This window comes from Engystomops pustulosus, chromosome 4 (genome assembly GCF_040894005.1).
Source record: "Engystomops pustulosus chromosome 4, aEngPut4.maternal, whole genome shotgun sequence".
Lineage (NCBI taxonomy): Eukaryota > Metazoa > Chordata > Amphibia > Anura > Leptodactylidae > Engystomops > Engystomops pustulosus.
Genome location: NC_092414.1, coordinates 174426454 through 174434179, shown reverse-complemented (window position 1 = coordinate 174434179; position 7726 = coordinate 174426454).

Here is a 7726-nt window from a genome sequence, read left to right as displayed (position 1 = left end):
CTGGCCAATAATTTTTTGGCTGCTCTGTACATGGAATAGACAACTCCTATGACAGCCATGTGGTCTTCCTCACACCTGTGATCAGGAGATAATATATGTTTTTCAATCTTTGTTTTGTTATCTTTGCTATCCAAGAGCTATCATTTTTTTCTGTAATCTGGCATGGGAAAGCTAGAGAGAAGAGCTAAAGCTTTGCACTTCTATGCAGGAAGCAAAGAGGCAGCAGATAACATGCGGCCAGTGCTATGGAACCTCCCAAAAGTCTGAATGAGGACAAACCCACATTTTAAAAATGATAATTTCTGAATGTAGGATTAGAAAAACTTAGTACTACATGTGTATATTGATTTATCTTGCAATAAGGAGGAGAGGGGGCTGCCAAGATGGTTTGCTCACATTGTGTGCAACATTGCCCACTGGGGCCAAACTTTTTTGAGTTTGGGTGTAGCTGGATTCTACTTGGTACCTGAGTGGCTAGTGGAGCACGGCTTAGTGCTTGACTGGGCATGATCCCTGGGTACCATAGGAACAAGCCTCATCCATGCTGGGGCAGGTATCCGGCAGGTAGATTGCAAGAAAAGAGAGGGATGCAGATGGATGATGGTTCTCCTTGGGGCACTCCCGATGTCGGTAGATAGTAAATGTGGTGCCCTTAATGTTAGCATTTTGTGGCAGGGATCAAACGGAGACAAGGGATGTCAACCATAAACTTACATTTCCTTTATTCCAGCAGAAGACATCTTAACTAGTCCAAGGTCGCTTGTTGGATGGTGTTCGGCAAAGGTTGCTCACAGCCTGTTCTAGGTAGCTTCAGGCTGAAAATGAGTAGCTGCGGTGGCAATGCTCCAAGGCAGGATCTGGTGCCTGATGGCTGCAGGCTGCAGGCCGTGTGGTGAGGATTGCTTCTTGTGAAGCTCAGAAGAGAAGACTCCCTGAGAAGACTCACCTAGAACCTTCCACCACAAGGGTTTATATAAACTTCCTTTGGGAGTGGTCAGTTCAGGGGTTATCCAACCAGGACCTTTGTAACAACAAATAAACATTCTGTGATTGGTCAGAATAAATAACATTCTTTCACAGGCTGATATTATACAGCTGCAATCACCATTTATAGACAGCAGATGGCACACAGTGTGATCAGGCTCTATGGGACACAGAACATCCGATGAGAGCATAATAAAAACACGAATATTATCTGCATCTGTAGCAATACCTGGGGAGGGTTAATAAGAACTATTGATCATTTTATAAACCCTTTGCTTAATGATTGCTCTCTGAGTCATTTACAGTGGCCGCTGTGTAACTAACAGCACCTGTAACTTACCTGTGGCACCTAACAGGTGGTGACAAGAACTAAATCACACTTGCAGTCAGGTGAAATGGATTAAAGTTGCCTCAACCTCTGTCCTGTGTCCTTGTGTGGACCACATTGAGCATGGAGAAAAGAAAGAAGACCAAAGAACTGTCTGAGGACTTGAGAATTGTGAGGAAGCCTGAGCAGTCTCAAGGCTACAAGTCCATCTCCAAATACGTGAATGTTCCTGTGTCTACCGTGCGCAGTGTCATCAAGAAGTGTAAAGCCCTTGGCACTGTGGCACCTCCCTAGATGTGGACGAAAAAGAAAAATTGACAAGAGATTTCAACGCAAGATTGTGCAGATGGTGGATAAAGAACCTTGACTAACATCCAAACATCCAAAGTTCAAGCTGCTCTGCTGTCCGAGGCTACAACAGTGTCAGCCTGTACTATTCATCGGTTTCTGAATGAAAAAGGACTGTATGGTAGGATACCCAGGATGACCCCAATTCTTACACAGAAACATAAAGAGCAAGGCTGGAGTTTCCCAAAACTTACCTGAGAAAACCTAAAACTGTTAAGGGAGAATGTTCTCAGGTCGGATGAGACAAAAGTAGAGCTTTTTGGGAAAAAGCATCAACATAGGGGCAAATTTACTTACCCGGCCCATTCGCGATCCAGCGGCGCGTTCTCTGCTCTGGATTCGGGTCCGGCCGGGATTCATGAAGGCAGTTCCTCCGCCGTCCACCAGGTGGCGCTGCTGCACTGAAAATCATCTCCACGCGCCGGAATGCACCACCTCGGACCAGGTGAAGGTAAGCGGTCCCCAAGCGACACTTTTTCGGTTTTTAAATGCGGCGGTTTTTCCGAATACGTCGGGTTTTCGTTCGGCCACGCCCCCCGATTTCCGTCGCGCGCATGCCGGCGCCGATGCGCCACAATCCGATCGCGTGCGACACAATCCCGGGGCAATTCAGGTACAATCGGCGCAAATCGGAAATATTCGGGTAACACGTCGGGAAAACGCGATTCGGGCCCTTAGTAAATGACCCCCATAGAGTTTACAGGGAAAAAAAAGAGGCTTTCAAAGAAAATAACACAGTCAAACATGGCGGAGGTTCCTGATGTATTGGGGTTGATTTGCTGCCTCTGGCACTGGATTGCTTGACCGTGTGCATGGCATTATGAAGTCTGGCATTTTGCAGAATAATGTAGGACACAGTGTGAGAAAGCTGAGTCTCCCTCAGATCATGGGTCTTCCAGCAGGACAATGACCCAAAACACACTTCAAAAAGCACTATAAAATAGTTTGAGGGAAAGCACTTGTAAAGTGGCAGCAATGAGTCCAGACCTGAATCCCATAGAACACCTGTGGAGAGATCTCACAATGGCAGTTTGGAGAAGGTGCCTTCAAATCTCAGGGCCTGGAGCAGTTTGCCAAAGAAGAGTGGTCTAAAATTCCAGCAGAGAATTGTAAGAAACTCATTGATGATTACCGGAAGCAGTTATTTTGTCTTAAGGTTGTGCTACCAAGTTTTAGACTGAGGGTGCCAATACTTTTTTCTGGCCCATTTTTGGACTTTTGTGTAAAATGATCAATGATTTGACTTTTCATTGCAAGCAAAATAAATGACGATATTAATACCAAAGAATTTGTGATTGCAATTATTTTCTGGAAGAAAACAGAAACTTTAAATAAAGTCCCTCCATTATTTCTGCTTACATTATACCATTCTTATGATACGCAGGAGGTTCCATTAATGTGCTGCTAACATGAAGAAGCACATATTACACCCATCTAAAAGAGACCTTTGTTAACTGATGAGTTTGATTTTTGATAGATATTTCTTTTTTTGGGTCACAGTTGTGTAAGGAAGTGTAAAATAATATATCTGTGTGAAGCTCAGTGCAATTTTCTACAAACAAGCTTTTTACTTTGTGTGTTATATATTTTTTAACAAATTTATGGATTACAGCCAAATATTGCATGGCTCCTGTTTTAGCATTTTTGGAAGTGTACATTTTTGTGGATAATGAATATTGTGGGATATATAAATCTGCTCACTTTGACTTATTATTTTAATATTTGTCTGTAAGCATCCTCTTTGATTTGAGTTTTATTCGGAAATGTATGTTTTCATGCATTTTTTTTTAAATTTGGGTTTGAATTTTCTTGAACAGCTGTAACTTGAAGTCAATGACTAGGTGGTCTGCTCTGAAAACTATATAGGTTTTTAGAGGTGCATTTACTTTTTAATATGTTTCATTACTATATTTCGCAAGTTGTAATCGTCTTAAATTTTGTAGCTGAACAGCAGATTTTTGGTTGTTTCAGTTTTAGAAATTTTATGATGAATTATTCATGTGAACATATGCCTCTGATGTATCTATAAACTCTACACATGTTCATCTATTACATTTAGGAGGTGTGAAACAAATTATTTTCAGTTTGGGGCACATTCCTTGCTATCAAATCAATTTTTATGCATTTTATTTTTATAATTTTAAAAGTTTAAATCAAAATTTCATGATAATGCCTATGTGAAGGCCATGACAAAACTATTTGGAGTCAGGTGGAGCCCTTTCCCTTTGGTTGATCTCTCAGTCAAAAAGCTTGCACACCACAGGAGTCCAGTAGAACCACCAGTAGTTCCCTGGTTCCTTTCTACAAAGTGAGGGGAAATGTATCATTGTACCATATATATTCGGGTATAAGCAGAGTTTTTTAGCACTCGGCTTACACTCGAGTCTATTTAAAAAAAAACACAAAAAACTGTACTCACCTTTCCAATGCCCCGAGCAGCTCCTCTTCTTTCCTTCAATGCTCCGGCTTTGGCTCCGGGTCCCCATCGCAGTGCCGTCACATGCATCATGACGTGTTAGCCACTTGCTGACATTATAGTGTGTTAGTTGACTGGCTATATACTGGGGGGGCAGGATCTGCAGGCTATATACTGGGGGGAAGGGGCTGCTGGCTATATACTGGAGCAGGGGCTGGCAGGCTATATACTGGGGGCAGGGGCTGGCAGGCTATATACTGGAGGCAGGGGCTGCAGGATATATGCTGGGGGCAAGGGCTGCAGGCTGTATACTGGGGGCAAGTGCTGACAGGCTATACACTGGGGGCAGGGGCCGCAGGCTATATGCTGGGGGCAGGGGCTGCAGGCTATATGCTGGGGGCAGGGGCTGCAGGCTATATGCTGGGGGCAGGAGCTGCAGGCTGTATACTGGGGTCAGGAACTACAGGTTATATATTGGGGCCAGGGGCTGCAGGTTATATGCTGGGAAGCAGGTGCTACAGGCTATACACTGGGGCAGGGGCTGGCAGGCTATATACTGGGGGAATGGGCTGCTGGCTATATACTGGAGGGCAGGTGCTGCTGGCTATATACTGGGGGAAGGGACTGCAGGCTATATTGTAGGGGGCAAGGTACTGGCAGGCTATACTAGGATGCTCAGTCACACCGTGCACCACATTTAATATGGAAAGTCCAACAAATGTGTGTTGCATGCCGCATGTTAAAGGTGCAGGGGGCGCCAGATTCATGAAGAACATGCGCCAGAAATCCTAAATCTTATGCCCTCTGCACAATACACAGGCACAGTTCTTAGTGAATGTGCCCCTTTGTTTCCTTTAACCCGTTCCCGACATTTGACATAATAGTTTAATTAATAATAATAATAATTACTTATAGCCGACATCCGCCTCTAACACCGCGGAGTGCAAGGGGTATTTAACAAGAATCGGACCCCCCTGCAATGATTCCTTTTCCGGGAGCCTTTTCTGGCAGGACCCGGCTGTAACACACTGAGCATGTTTAAGGAAAAAGAGCTTGAACAAGCAATCAGTGGATCGCTTGTTCAAGCCAACCTGTAAAAGCAAATAAAAAAAGTTAAAAACATTGAATAAAAATATTTTTTAATAAAAAGAATTAATTAAATAAAGTTAAAATAAAGTCCCCTAAACACAAACATTCCATATACACATGTAATAAAGTGGAAAAAACACAAAAATCATCAAAAAACCCCACATATTTGGTATCCGCGCGTCCGTAACAATCCGTACAATAACTCAGAAACATTATTGGGCCCGCTCAGTGAATGCTGTAAAAACAAAACATGAAAAACTCGCCAAAAATTTAAATTTTTCATTAAATCTCTTTACAAAAATGTTCTAAAAAGGGTTAAAATAAAGTTATGTGCGCCAAAATGCTATCACTTGAAAGGACAACCATAAAATATTACGTTACGTCTCCAAAAAGATGGCAATGCAAAAACAAATAAGATTTCCTTTATATTATTTTTTTCCAGTAAAATTGTAAAAATAAATGAAAAACTATAACAATGAGGTATCACCGTAATCGTAGTGACCTATAAAATAAAGATATTATAGTATTTTTAGTGTACGGTTTACAACCCCCAAAACATACAAAAAGAAAGGAAACCAAAATTGACAATTTTCTATTCACCCATACATGCAAGAGTTAATAAAATCTCATCAATTAGCTAATGACCCACTAAAATGAAGTATTTGTAAAGTGCATCTCATGTCGCAACAAATGAGCCCATATATGTCCAAATTGCCAAAAAAATAAAGATTGTACAGCCAATAAAAAGTGACGATGCATAATCTGCTCTGAATGGCGCAGCTCCCCTCCATGCCCTGGCGTGTGCCCATACAGCAGGTTACCACCACATATGGGGTATTGTTATACACGGGAGGGATTGGGTATCAAATTTTGTGGAGCGTTTTGGTATTTTATCCACTGAGAATTTGTACATTGTTTGAAAATCACATTAATTTAGCCGAAAAAATTTTACTTTCAAAATTGTATCCGATTTTGTTTAAACAATTAAAAGGTTAACAAACTTCAGAAAAGTTGTTTTATGTAAGTTGAGGGGTGTAGTTTCTATAATGGGGTAATTTATGGGGTTTTACTTTTATTTAGGCCTCTCAAAGTGACTTGAAACCTGAGCAGGTCCCTCAATAGCAGGATTTTGCGGTTTTTATGAAAATGTGAAAAATCGCACCTAACGTTCAAAGCCCACGATCGTGCGCACGCAGTGCCGAAATAGCTTCTGCTATAAAGTTTAAAAAGTGTTAAAACCGCGATACAGTGGTTAATAACACTAACGAAAGTAAGTACTGGCACCAGCTCACCCTGAGCTGGTGCTCTGTACTTACAGCTTACACCAACCATTCTAACTGGTAGGTTTCCTTTAAGGGGTTAATATTATTTAGAATTGCTGCAAGGTTCTTAGACTTTTTCCCCAGAATTGGCACACCAGAGTTTCTAGGTTAGTTACCCAACAAGGCAAATCTACAAATATTACCCCAATCCACCCCCTCCCACCAAAAACATTAATAATGTAAACCGTGTATTTTAGTTAGTATACACAGTGTATTCACAAATTAATATTGATATATATAGTAAGTGCCATTTAAAGTGCGGCCTTATTCTTTTTGGATATTGACTTTGTGGCCTGGTTTTTCCCCTGGGCTACGCACTTTATGGTATGCTACATGTGCAGTTGGTCTTTATTATTAAATTATTGGATATTTCTGGTAGATTTCCTTTAAATGAAAGCTGAGCTCTGATTGGTTGCCATGAGCAACTAGAACAGTTCTGCTCTCCGACACCTCTGATAAATCTCCCTTATTGTTCTAGGCTCAGTACTTAAATACAGTCCCAGAACCAAGCTCCTTACATAAGCACATCAGCAGAAAACAGCACCAGGACCAAATTCAATACAGCACCAGGCTCTCTAAAGAAATACAAAAAGCCTTGGCTCATTACTAGAGATGAGCGAACATGCTCGTCCGAGCTTGATGCTCGGTCGAGCATTAGGGTACTCGAAACTGCTCGTTGCTCGGACGAATACTTCGCCCGCTCGAGAAAATGGCAGCTCCCGCCGTTTTGCTTTTTGGCGGCCAGAAACAGAGCCAATCACAAGCCAGGAGACTCTGCACTCCACCCAGCATGACGTGGTACCCTTACACGTCGATAGCAGTGGTTGGCTGGCCAGATCAGGTGACCCTGGGATAGACTAGCCGCTGCCCGCGCTGCTCGGATCATTCTGTGTCTGGATGCCGCTAGGGAGAGAGCTGCTGCTGGTCAGGGAAAGCGTTAGGGTGTTCTATTAGCTTACTGTTAGGCAGGAGTGATTCTCAAAGAACCCAACAGCCCTTCTTAGGGCTACAATAACGTTCTACTTTTTTTATTTTAATTTGCATCTAGTACCATTTTGTGAGGAATTAGCAGGGGGACTTGCTACCGTTGTGTTTAGCTCTTAGTGGCACACATATCCATAGCAAAGACCGAAGTGGGAAAATTTAGTAGGGGTTGGATTTCAATTAGGCACTAACTCAGTGTCATCTCATCTGGCATAGTAGTGTGCTTTGATACTTGGCTAGAAAATAGCCATAGGA